Source organism: Bos indicus, chromosome 15 (genome assembly GCF_029378745.1).
Source record: "Bos indicus isolate NIAB-ARS_2022 breed Sahiwal x Tharparkar chromosome 15, NIAB-ARS_B.indTharparkar_mat_pri_1.0, whole genome shotgun sequence".
NCBI lineage: Eukaryota > Metazoa > Chordata > Mammalia > Artiodactyla > Bovidae > Bos > Bos indicus.
In genome coordinates this window covers 20,008,117-20,022,023 of record NC_091774.1, presented here as the reverse complement: position 1 = coordinate 20,022,023, position 13,907 = coordinate 20,008,117, and the positions used below count along the sequence as shown (strand labels likewise).

At 41.5% G+C, this 13,907-nt stretch overlaps 1 pseudogene; it reads left to right on the top strand.

Annotated features, from left to right (window-relative positions):
• Window positions 1-3,168: 3,168 nt before the first annotated feature.
• The window catches only part of LOC109568784 (heterogeneous nuclear ribonucleoprotein A1-like), a 60,219-nt pseudogene continuing 49,480 nt past the window's right edge, over window positions 3,169-13,907 (top strand).

Genomic DNA, 13,907 nt, shown 5'->3' with positions numbered 1-13,907 from the left:
AGAGTCTAAAACACTACCATCTAAAACCATAGAGTGATATGGCCTCTCTGAGTCAGGGGCAACAATAGTTTAATCTCTGCAGCTTCCCAGTGTGCAGTTGCCACCTGGATCTAAAGCCCACGTGGCACATGCTATGAGGTAGAGACTGTAGCTGCTTCATAACAGGGGTGGGATGCAACTGCCTGATGTGGGCCTTTCTCTCTGGCTCAGTAGGTCTGCAAATTACAGTCAGCCTGTTTGAAACCATCATCATCGCTGCTCGATGCATTCCCAGCTCACAGAATGTGTCCCTCTGGAACCTGCCAGCCCATCACCAAAAGGTGGGGTGTCTCAGTTGCTCTGCTTCCTCCAGCTGGGTTCTTTCCCTCCCACAATCACACGAGGTACTGATTTACCTTCCACTTCCTGGAAACATCCTGATACTTCTAATTAGCCAAAACATTTTCTGTTTAGTTAGACTGTCCATGCCAAGAAGAAAAATATTATTAAGAACAAGTCCAGCACCCCCTTAAACTGTGTCCCACACCCCCATCTGGGCTCTTGGCATAAAATTACACAAACATTATGTGGCTAATGCTCAATTACACAGGAGTTGGGGATTTAGACCTCAATTTTCTCTTTTCTTTTATTTCCCACAATCTTCTCCACCTGTCTTTCTATAAACTTGGCTTGTCACCATCTTCGTTGAAAGATGGAGAGTAAAAATACAATTTGAATCTATCAATTGCGTTGCTATCAAAGAAGCTCTGGTAAAAGAGTCACACAGAAGAGGGTCAAATGATTAAAAGGAAGAGCAGGGATTTTCAATATTGCTCTTATCTCTTTCCTGTCCCCATGTTTTCATGAAGAATCGTACCTTGCATTTTTATTTCATTCTGTCTTTACTCCTGAAATTGGGCTTTAAGAAACGAGGTTTATTTATGACAATTCAGCCTTGGGAAACATGTTACCTTGAAAAGACAGAGCTAGTTATCACACAGGCCAATATGTGATAATCTTGCCATTTCAGCCCTGTCTGTGCTACAGGTGAAAAGTTGGCTGCTGCATGCAGGCCGTGAGCAGGCCTCCTAGGGCAGTACACCTCAGTGGGCTCCTCTGGAGACTCTCCTAAGTCTCAAGGATTGGGTCCACTGAGGTCCTGGGAAAGGGAGAAAGAGTGAACAGCTCCAAGAAGCAGTTTTCCCCAAACTGTAACTGAACACTTGCACAACCAAAGATCAGAAGCTGTTCCACTCTGTGTCTTAGGCCACCTCCGTTTACCAGACTTAAGCCTCTGCATTGGAGGTGGGAGAGCTCCTCCATGTGGTGGGGTGAGCTGAGAGCACTCAGCCTCAAGTCTTTCTGGCCACAACAGATAATTGGACAAAAGAGTCTATATTTGAACTTTAGACTTATTCATGGTGTCTATATTTTAATATTCAAGAAACTGCTTTGTTTCATGTATGATTTGTGGGCTGGAATAAAGAATCCCAAAGGGACAAAGAAAATATATCTGTTAGCTTTTAAGTTCTTTTGATTTTTATATACTATTTATATTAAAAATAAAGTATTTGAAACAAAGAATACAGAAGGAGCACCTAGTTTTGCAGAGGTTTAGGTATTGAAGAATGAAATAATTTATTCAATTCTGTTTTCAAAACTTTAATGCTCTAGATACAATGGGAGGTTTCAATTGCATAAAGAATCCATGAGTTCAGAAAGTTCTTAGAAGCATTGTCTTATTGACCTATCTTCAAGCAGTTTTCACTGACATTTAGGGATTTGACAAATAGTCTCACTCATGCTGAAAAAATGAAGGGATAATTTTGCTGAATTCATTGTCCAGTTTTTCAACCCTAAAGAAATTAATTATGATTGTACCATTCTCTCTCATCTCATGCTCAGGAATAACCATGCCTCTGTTGTCCTGTGTTAGGTTCCATAGTGTCTGGAATCATGGTATAGTGATTGCTTCTGTTACCAGAGAGAAAAACCTTAGTAGTAAAAAAAATAATGTCTTAGCCACTCATGAATGCATTGAGAGTACTGAAATGAATACATAACACTTTTTTGCAGTTGCCACTGATCAACTTTCAACCATAGTTTCATTCCTCCAGTGGAGTGTCTGGGTTCCACTTCTGTTGCATCCCTTCTTTCTTCTACACTCTTCTTCCTTTGAGTGCTATCTTCCCAATTTATCTTGTTCTCTTCCTTTTCGGTCAAGGCTGGTGAGCTCTTCCTCTCACATTGCAGGTTGATACTGGACATATTTCAGCACCTCTAGGACAAAACCCCTATCTATACAGTATAGATCATTTCTCAAAGCTTAACTTTGATGTACTTTGCTGCTACAAGTTTCCCTCCTTACAAGGCATAGGATATAAAATAACAAAAGAAGCCGAAATGACAGAATCAGATTCCATTACACCTTTAAGCTCATAAACTAACAAAATCAGTAAAAATGATTTTTTTTTTAAAAAAAGATTAATCTGGTCTTTCAGATCCTTCAAGTGTTTTCAAACTCCTAGAAAACATTACACCTTTCTGAGATTTGCACTTTAAATTTATAATATAAACATGGGAATATATTTAAAAACTATGCGCATCTTGAAAGTTTGCTTTGAATGATGTTGAAATTGGTACCTAGAGACTCACTTGTTCTCTTCATAAGGAAAGCTTTAGGCTCATCAGGGTTTGGGAGATTGAATTACCCAAAGGAACAACACTGGTAAAAACTTTAGCCTCTAATTTTTATAGTTTAGAATTGCCTTGGGCTGAATTCATATTTTTAGCTATATCCTTATACTTGGAGTTGTGTAAAAATAGAAATTTATAATTTCCTGAATTTTGCTGTTTATAAAGAAGCCATTTGACATATGGAAAGAGTTCAGGATTTGTGACAAAAGGACTTGGATTTTAATGTGGACCCCAGGCAAGTGACTTAAAATCCCAATCTCAGTTTGCCTATCTTGAAAATGGTACAATAAATAGTTATGGCATTGTTTTGGCCAAAAAATATGGGAATCTGACTTGCAAACCATTAAGCACGTACAAAGGTAAGAAATTGTTACGTTTATTGAGGAAATAAAGACAAGAAGAAGGAAGAGATCATAAGAGGTGCTATATTTTCATTGGTGAATAAATTTTAACAGCCAAAGAGAAGACAAACACATGCCACAAAGGAAGACGATGGATAATCCTTCTGAAAGAGAACTTCTAGTAAGATTTTGTTTTCAAACATGTCATATATGGGACAATAACCACGTCCGAGGTCAGGGGCGGAAGCTGGGAGGACCCCATGCCCGAAGGGCGGTGGCCAAGAGGAGTTGCCCTGCGTCCGAGGTCAGGGGCGGTGGCCAAGAGTGCCAGGCTGCAATGGCGCAGAAACGGCGGAGAGGAGCTACCCTGCGTCCGAGGTCAGGGGCCGCGACGAGAGCAGTTGCCCCGCGTCCAAGGTCAGGGGCGGTGGCCAGGAGGAGCTATCCCATGCCCCCAAGCCGGAGGCCAGGGGCAGCGACCGGGAGGAGCAACCCCACGTCCAAGGAGCCCTGGCTGCGTGGGCCCAGGAGGGCCTAGAGGAGCTATCCCACGTTGAAGGTCAGGAAGGGTGGCGGTTAACAGATACCCTTGTCCAAGGTAAGGAGCAGCGGCTGTGCTTTGCTGGAGCAGCCCTGAAGAGATACCCCATGCCCAAGGTAAGAGAAACCCAAGTAAGATGGTAGGTGTTGCAAGAGGGCATCAGAGGGCAGACACACTGAAACCATACTCACAGAAAACTAGTCAATCTAATCACACTAGGACCACAGCCTTGTCTAACTCAATGAAACTAAGCCATGCCCGTGGGACCACCCAAGACGGGCGGGTCATGGTGGAGAGGGCTGACAGAATGTGGTCCACTGGAGAAGGGAATGGCAAACCACTTGAGTATTCTTGCCTCGAGAACCCCATGAACAGTATGAAAAGGCAAAATGATAGGATACTGAAAGAGGAACTCCCCAGGTCAGTAGGTGCCCAATATGCTACTGCAGATCAGTGGAGAAATAACTCCAGAAAGAATGAAGGGATGGAGCCAAAGCAAAAACAATACCCAGCTGTGGATATGACTGGTGATAGAAACAAGGTCCGTTGCTGTAAAGAGCAATATTGCATAAGAACCTGGAATGTCAGATCCATGAATCAAGGCAAATTGGAAGTGGTCAAACAAGAGATGGCAAGAGTGAATGTCAACATTCTAGGAATCAGCTAACTAAAATGGCCTGGAATGGGTGGATTTAACTCAGATGACCATTGTATCTACTAATGCGAGCAGGAATCCCTCAGAAGAAATGGAATAGCCATCATGGTCAACAAAAGAGTCCAAAATGCAGTACTTGGATGCGATCTCAAAAGCGACAGAATGATCTCTGTTCGTTTCCAAGGCAAACCATTCAATATCACAGTAATCCAAGTCTATGCTCCAACCAGTAATGCTGAAGAAGCTGAAGTTGAACGGTTATATGAAGACCTACAAGATCTTTTAGAACTAACACCTAAAAAAGATGTCCTTTTCATCATAGGGGACTGGAATGCAAAAGTAGGAAGTCAAGAAACACCTGGAGTAACAGGCAAATTTGGCCTTGGAATACGGAATGAAGCAGGGCAAAGACTAATAGACTTTTGCCAAGAAAATGCACTGGTCATAACAAACACCCTCTTCCAACAACAAAAGAGAAGACTCTATACATGGACATCAGCAGATGGTCAACACCGAAATCAGATTGATTATATTCTTTGCAGCCCAAGATGGAGAAGCTCTATACAGTCAGCAAAAACAAGACCAGGAACTGACTGTGGCTCAGATCATGAACTCCTTATTGCCAAATTCAGACTTAAATTGAAGGAAGTAGGGAAAACAACTAGCCCATTCAGGTATGACCTAAATTGAATCTCTTATGATTATACAGAGGAAGTGAGAAATAGGTTTAAGGGCCTAGATCTGATAGATAGAGTGCCTGATGAACTGTGGAATGAGGTCCATGACATTGTACAGGAGACAGTGATTGAGACCATTCCCATGGAAAAGAAATGCAAAAAAGCAACATGGCTGTCTGGGGAGGCCTTACAAATAGCTGTGAAAAGAAGAGAAGCAAAAAGCAAAGGAGAAAAGGAAAGATATAAGCATCTGAATGCAGAGTTCCAAAGAATAGCAAGGAGAGATAAGAAAGCCTTCCTCAGTGATCAATGCAAAGAAATAGAGGAAAACAACAGAATGGGAAAGACTAGAGATCTCTTCAAGAAAATTGGAGATACCAAGGGAACATTTCATGCAAAGATGGGCTCAATAAAGGACAGAAATGGTATGGACCTAACAGAAGCAGAAGATATTAAGAGGAGATGGCAAGAATACACAGAAGAACTGTACAAAAAACATCTTCACGACCCAGATAATCACAATGGTGTGATCACTAACCTAGAGCCAGACATCCTGGAATGTGAAGTCAAGTGGGCCTTAGAAAACATCACTACAAACAAAGCTAGTGGTGGTGATGGAATTCCAGTTGAGCTATTTCGAATCCTGAAAGATGATGCTGTGAAAGTGCTGAACTCAATATGCCAGCAAATTTGGAAAACTCAGCAGTGGCCACAGGACTGGAAAAGGTCAGTTTTCATTCCAATCCCAAAGAAAGGCAATGCCAAAGAATGCTCAAACTACTGCACAATTGCACTCATCTCACACGCTAGTAAAGTAATACTCAAAATTCTCCAAGCCAGGCTTCAGCAATATGTGAACCATGAACTTCCAGATGTTCAAGCTGGTTTTAGAAAAGGCAGAGGACCCAGAGATCAAATTGCCAACATCCGCTGGATCATGGAAAAAGCAAAAGAGTTCCAGAAAAGCATCTATTTCTGCTTTATTGACTATGCTAAAGCCTTTGACTGTGTGGATCACAATAAACTGTGGAAAATTCTGAAAGAGATGGGAATACCAGACCACCTGATCTGCCTCTTGAGAAAATTGTATGCAGGTCAGGAAGCAACAGTTAGAACTGGACATGGAACAACAGACTGGTTCCAAATAGGAAAAGGAGTATGTCAAGGCTGTGTATTGTCACCCTGCTTATTTAACTTATATGCAGAGTACATCATGAGAAACCTTGGACTGGAAGAAGCACAAGTTGGAATCAGGATTTCTGGGAGAAATGTCAATAACCTCAAATATGCAGATGACACCACCCTTATGGCAGAAAGTGAAGAGGAACTAAAAAGCCTCTTGATGAAAGTGAAAGGGGAGAGTGAAAAAGTTGGCTTAAAGCTCAGTATTCAGAAAACGAAGATCATGGCATCTGGTCCCATCACTTCATGGGAAATAGATGGGGAAACAGTGGAAACAGTGTCAGACTTTATTTTTCTGGGCTCCAAAATCACTGCAGATGGTGACTGCAGCCATGAAATTAAAAGATGCTTACTCCTTGGAAGGAAAGTTATGACCAACCTAGATAGCATATTCAAAAGCAGAGACATTACTTTGCCAACAAAGGTCCATCTAGTCAAGGCTATGGTTTTTCCAGTGGTCATGTATGGATGTGAGAGTTGGACTATGAAGAAAGCTGAGTGCCGAAGAATTAATGCTTTTGAACTGTGGTGTTGGAGAAGACTCTTGAGAGTCCCTTGGACTGCAAGGAGATCCAACCAGTCCATTCTGAAGGAGATCAGCCCTGGGATTTCTTTGGAAGGAATGATTCTGAAGCTGAAACTCCAGTACTTTGGCCACCTCATGCGAAGAGTTGACTCATTGGAAAAGACTCTGATGCTGGGAGGGATTGGGGCCAGGAGGAGAAGGGGATGACAGAGGATGAGATGGCTGGATGGCATCACTGACTTGATGGATGTGAGTCTGGTTGAACTCCAGGTGTTAGTGATGGACAGGGAGGCCTGGCGTGCTGCAATTATTGGGGTCGTAAAGAGTCGGACATGACTGAGAGACTGAACTGAACTGAACTGAATGATAATTTAGGGCCAGGTACTGTCCAAAGTCTCCTTCACAGATCATTGCCTTGCCATGTTCAAGAGGCTTGTGTAACTTAATGAAGTTATGAGCCTTGACATATAGGGCCACCCAAGATGGATGGGTAATAGTTGAAAGTTCTGACAAGATGTCATCCACTGGAGGAAGGAATGCAAACCATCCCAGGATACTTGCCATGAGAATCTCATGAACTTTATAAAAAGACAATAAGATATGACACCAAAAGATAATCCCCCCAGGTAAGATGTCCTATATGCTTCTGGGGAAGAGAAGGGGACAACTACTAATAGCCCCAGAAAGAATGAAGCCACTGGGCCAAAGTGGAAATGATACGCAGTTACGGATATGTCTGGTGGTGAAAGTAAAATCTAATGCTGTGAAAAACAGTATTGCATAGGAACGTGGAATATTAGTTCCACGAATCAAGGTAAATTGGATGTGGTCTAGCAGGAAATAGTAATAAGCATCAACATCTTAGGAATCAGTGAACTAAATGGATGGGAATGGGCAAATTTAATTCAGAGGACCATTATGTCTACTACTGGGGCAAAAATCCTTTGGAAGAAATGGAGTAGCCCTCATAAGTAATAAAAGAGTCCAAAACGCAGTACTTAGATGCAACCTCAGGCATGACTGAATGATCTTGGTTTCATTTCCAAGGCAAGCCATTCAACATCACAGTAATCTAAGTCTATGCCCTTACCACTGATGTTGAAGAAGCTGAAGTTGATAAGTTCTATGGATACCTAGAAGACCTCTTAGAACTAACACCAAAGAAAAAGATGATCTATTCATCATCAGAGATTGGAATGCAAAAGAGATACCTGGAGTAACAGGCAAGTTTGGCCTTGGAGAACAAAATGAAGCTGGGCAAAGGCTAACTAAATTCTGCCAAAAGAGTACACTTGTCATAGCAAACACCCTTTTTCATCAGCATGAGAGATGAATTTACACATGGATATCACCAAGTGGTCAATACTGAAATGAAATTGATTACATTCTTTGTAGCCCAAGATGAAGTAGCTGTATGCAATCAGCAAAAACAAGGCCTGGAGCTAACTGTGGCTCAGATCATCAGTTTCTCATAGCAAAATGCAGGCTTAAACTAAAAAAGTGGGGAAAGACCATTAGGCCAGCCAGGTATGACTTAAATCCCCAATGAATATGCATTTGAGGTGACAAATAGATTCAAGGGATTAGACCTAGTAAATAGTATGCCTGGAGAAACGTGGACAGAGGTCTGTAATGTTGTACAAGAGGCAGTGAAAAAACCCATTCCAAAGGGAAAAAAAAAAAAAAAGCAAAAGGGCAAAGTGGTTATCTGAAGAAGCTTTACAAATAGCTGAGGAAAGAAGAGAAGCAAAAGCAAGGAAGAAAGGGAAAGGTGCATCCAACTAAATCCAGAGTTCCAAAGAATAGTAAGGAGAGAAAAGAAGGCCTTCTTCAATGAACAGCACATAAAAATAGAGGAAACCAATATAAGAGGAGAGACTAGAAATTTCTTCAGGAAAATTGGAAATATCAAAGGAACATTTCACCCAAAGATTGGTACAATAAAGGACAGAGAATGTAGAGACCTAGTAGACTCAGAAGAGATCAAGAAAAGATTAAAAGAATGCATGGAAGAACTGTACAAAAAAGATCTTAATGAACTGGATAACTATAATGGTGTGGTCTGTCACCCAGAGCCAGATATTCTGGAGTGTGAAGTCAAGTGGGCCTTAGGAAGCACTGCTGTGAATAAAACTAGTGGATGCAATGGGATTGCAGTCAGTCAGTTAGTCAGTTCAGTCACTCAGTCGTGTCCAACTCTTTGCGACCCCACGAATCGCAGCACGCCAGGCCTCCCTGTCCATCACCAACTCCCGGAGTTCACTCAGACTCACGTCCATCGAGTCAGTGATGCCATCCAGCCATCTCATCCTCTGTGGTCCCCTTCTCCTCCTGCCCCCAATCCCTCCCAACATCAGAGTCTTTTCCAATGAGTCAACTCTTCGCATGAGGTGGCCAAAGTATTGGAGTTTCAGCTTCAGAATCATTCCCTCCAAAGAAATCCCAGGGCTGATCTCCTTCAGAATGGACTGGTTGGATCTCCTTGCAGTCCAAGGGACTCTCAAGAGTCTTCTCCAACACCACAGTTCAAAAGCATCAATTCTTCGGTGCTCAGCCTTCTTCACAGTCCAACTCTCACATCCATACATGACCACTGGAAAAACCATAGCCTTGACTAGATGGACCTTTGTTGGCAAAGTAATGTCTCTGCTTTTGAATATGCTATCTAGGTTGGCCATACCTTTTCTTCCAAGGAGTAAGCGTCTTTTAATTTCATGGCTGCAGTCACCACCTACAGTGATTTTGGAGCCCAGAAAAATAAAGTCTGACACTGTTTCCACTGTTTCCCCATCTATTTCCCATGAAGTGATGGGACCAGATGCCATGATCTTAGTTTTCTGAATGTTGAGCTTTAAGCCAACTTTTTCACTCTCCACTTTCACCTTCATCAAGAGGCTTTTTAGTTCCTCTTCACTTTCTGCCATAAGGGTGGTGTCATCTGCATATCTGAGGTTATTGATATTTCTCCCAGCATTCCAGTAGAGCTATTCAGAACCCTAAAGAATGATGCTATCATAATGTTGCACTCAATATGTCAGCAAATCTGTAAGACCTAGCAGTGGCCACAGGGCTGGAAAAGGTCAATCCTCATCCCAATTCCCAAGAAGGGTAGTACTAAAGAACGTTCAAGCCATCGGACAGTTGCACTCATCTCCCATGCTAGTAAGGTCATGCTTAAAATCTTGCATGCTAGGCTTCAGCATTATGTGAACCAAGAATGTCCAGATGTCCAAGCTGGGTTTAGAAAAGACAGAGGAACCAGAGATCAAATTGCCAACATTTGCTGGATCAGAGAGAAAGCAAGGGAATACCAGAAAAACATCTACCTCTGTTTTATCAACTTCACTAGAGCTTTTGACTGTGTGGATCATAACAAACTGTGGAAAGCTCTCAAAGAGATGGGAATACCAGACCCGTCTAATCTGTCTCCTGAGAAACCTATATTTGGGTCAAGAAGCAACAGTTAGAGCCCTGTATGGAACAACTGATTGTTTCAGGATTGAGAAAAGAGTACATCAGGGCTGTCTGTTGACACCCTGTTTATTTAATTTATATGTTGAGCACACCATGAGAAATACCAGGCTGAATGAGTTACAAGCTGAAATCAAAATTGGAGGGAGAAAATCAACAATTTCAGTTATGCAGATGATACCATTGTAATAGCAGAAAGTGAAGAGGAACCAAAGAGCCTCTTGATGGTGAAGGAAGAGAGTGAGCAAGCTGGCTTAAAACTAAATATTAAAAAAATTAAGATCAAGCATCTGGCCCCACTGCTTCTTAGCAAATAGAAGGGGAAAATGTGGAAGTAGTGACAGATTACCTCTTCTTGGGCTCTAAAATCATTGTGGATGGTGACTGCAGCCATGAAATCAGAAGACAATTGCTTCTAGGCAGGAAAGCTATGACAAACCTAGACAATATGTTGAAAAGCAGAGACATTACTCTGCTGAAGAAGGTCTGTATAATCAAGGCTATCATCTTCCCAGTGGTCACGCACAGTTGTGAGAGCTGAACCATAAAGAGGGCAGAATACCAAAGAATTAATGCCTTTGAACTGTGGTGCTGGAGAAGATTCCTGGAAGTCCCTTGGATAGAAAGGAGATCAAACCAGTCAATTTTAAGGGAAATCAACCCTGAATACTCACTGGAAGGACTGATGCTGAAGCTGAAGCTCCAGTATTTTGGTCACCTGATGTGAAAAGTCAACTCATTGGAAAAATCCTTGATGCTGGGGAAGCTTGAGAACAGAAGGAGAAGAGAACATCAGAGGATGAGATGGCGGGATGGCAATGCAATGGACAAGAACTTGGGCAAACTTCTGGAGATGGTGAGAGATAGGGAGGCCTGGTGTGCTTTTGTCCATGGGGTCACGGAGAGTCGGACACGACTGGACGACTCAACAAAAACAACTTTTCAAAGTGCTTAACTTGAATTATCTCTTTTAATCATAATATCTTTGACCCTATTTTATGGGGGGGCGGGGATGGAGTGCCACTGAGGCAAAGAGAACATAATTAATTTTGTCACGATTATAAAATTACAAAATTTTGTCATTACAGTCAGTAAATGGCAGAGACAAGATTTAAACACTGGTTCCAGAGTATGTGTTAACTATTATGCTATTTCCAGTTATGCAAATAAAGAGGACTTAAATTTTCTTTAAAGTACAGATAAAATTCCTGGTTGTTGAATAAGTTTTTCTGTAAGTTATAGACAGGTGACATGATTTTAAGCTATAGACAAATGACAAAGGATTATGAAAGTGAATGAGGATACCCTTCAGAGTACCAAACAATGAAGGGCTTTATTGTGCTTGTGAATTCCATTTCACGTAAAGTATCAGGGTTCACTGAGCAAATGAGATTTTGCAAATAATTTAGTAGTTTGTCAAATACCTGGGTCCCAAGATTCCTTTTATCAGGAACACTGAATTGAACCTGTAATTTGGGTTCCAAGTTGCTTTGCAAAAATGAGCAAAGCTCATGCCTGGTTCAAAATTGTGAAAAGAGTATGTTAAGGCCGCATATTGTTATCCTGCTTATTTAACTTCTATGCAGAGTACATCATGAGAAATGCCCAGCTGGATGAAGCTCAAGACTGCTGGAAGAAAATATCAATAACCTCAGATAAGCAGATGACACCATGCTAACAGCATAAAGTGAAGAGGAACTAAAGAGCCTCTTGATGAAGATGAAAAATGAGAGTGAAAAAAACTGGCTTAAAACTCAACATTCGACAAACTAAGATCATAGCACCTGGTCCCATCACTTCATGGCAAATAGATGCGGAAAAATGGAAACAGTGACAGACTTTATTTTGAGGGGCTCCAAAATCACTGTGGACTATAACTGTAGCCATGAAGTTAAAAGATGCTTGCTCCTTGAAAGAAAAGCTATGAACCTAGACAGCATATTAAAAAGCAGGGTATTTGCCAACAAAGGTCCAACTAGTCAAAGCTATGGTTTTCCCATTAGTCATGTATGGCTGTGAGAATTGGACTATAAAGAGGGATGAGCACCGAAGAATTGATGCTTTCAAACTGTGGTGCTAGAGAAGACTATTGAGAGTCACTAGGACAACCAGGCTGGAGAAGGAAATGGCACCCCACTCCAGTACTCTTGCCTGGAAAATCCCATGGACGGAGGAGCCTGGTAGGCTGCAGTCCATGAGGACACTAAGAGTCGGACACGACTGAGTGAATTCACTTCCACTTTTCACTTTTATGCATTGGAGAAGGCAATGACAACCCACTCCAGTGTTCTTGCCTGGAGAATCCCAGGGATGGGGAAGCCTGGTGGGTGGCCATCTATGGGGTTGCACAGAGTCGTACATGACTGAAGTGACTTAGCAGCAGCAGCAGCAGCAGGACAACCAGGCAATCAAACCAGTCAATCCTAAAGGAAATCAACCCTGAATGTTCATTGCAAGGACTGAGGCTGAGGCAGAAGCTCCAATAGTTTGGCCACCTGATACAAAGGTCAACTCATTGGAAAACAACCTCATGCTGGGAGAGATTGAGGACAGGAGGAGAAGGGAGTGACAGATGATGAAATTGTTGGGTGGCATCACTGACTCAATAGACATGAGTTTGAGCAAACTCTGAGAGATAGTGAAGGACAGGGAAGCCTGGTGTGCTGCAGTCCATGGTGTCACAAAGAGTCAGACACAACTGAGCAAATGAACAACAATGAAATATGTATATATATGTGTGTATATACACACCATAAAATACATATGTACACACACTGTTATACACACACGTATACACACCATTATGTATATAATATATGCATATATATAAAACCTATATATGTGTGTATGTATATATATATATATATATATCAATAGATAGAGTTTGTTTTTATTACTCTGATGTGACTACTGAATAATCCATAAATTGCCACCATTTCGTTCCTATATATAACCCTACTTTAGTTCACCAAGCAGAAGAGGGGGTAATGATTACAGATTGTTGTCTTTAACAATTGTTCATACATTTGATGAGGGATTTGGGAATTTGGAACTTGATAATTTTTATGTTTTTTTTCCTAATTTAACATCCTTTTTTTCTGTATTTCAAGGGAAATTATAGTTGTTAATATTACTAATTCTGCTCTTATACTTCACATTTCTTTAAAGTAGCATCCACTTGGACTGGAAGGACATCCCACCAGTCCATTCTGAAGGAGATCAGCCCTGGGATTTCTTTGGAAGGAATGATGCTAAGGCTGAAACTCCAGTACTTTGGCCACCTCATGCAAAGAGTTAACTCATTGGAAAAGACTCTGATGCTGGGAGGGATTGGGGGCAGGAGGAGAAGGGGATGACAGAGGATGAGATGGTTGGATGGCATCACTGACTCAATGGATGTGAGTCTGAATGAACTCCGGGAGATGGTGATGGACCGCGAGGCCTGGCGTGCTGTGATTCATGGGGTCACAAACAGTCGGACACGACTGAGCGACTGAACTGAACTGAACTGATGGCTAGATGGTGCTTAGCACGTATCATGGATTCAATATATATTGAATATTAGTTGAATGAGTAAATTAATTTTAAAAATCCACCATTGAACAATGGTTATTATAATACATATCAGATATTAGCATTTCTGAACTGAATTCTCATAGTCTATATTTGTCATGGACGGCTATCCTGAGAATACTGAACTCTGAAAAACTTTTTTATTTTAAAGGTAGTATCAGGATTTTTGTTTGCTTATTTAATGTAGGAAAACTCCCCTCTAAAGAAAATTTGGTGCCTTTATTAGAAATTATGATCTGGATCCACACGGTGAGGTCAGTTACTT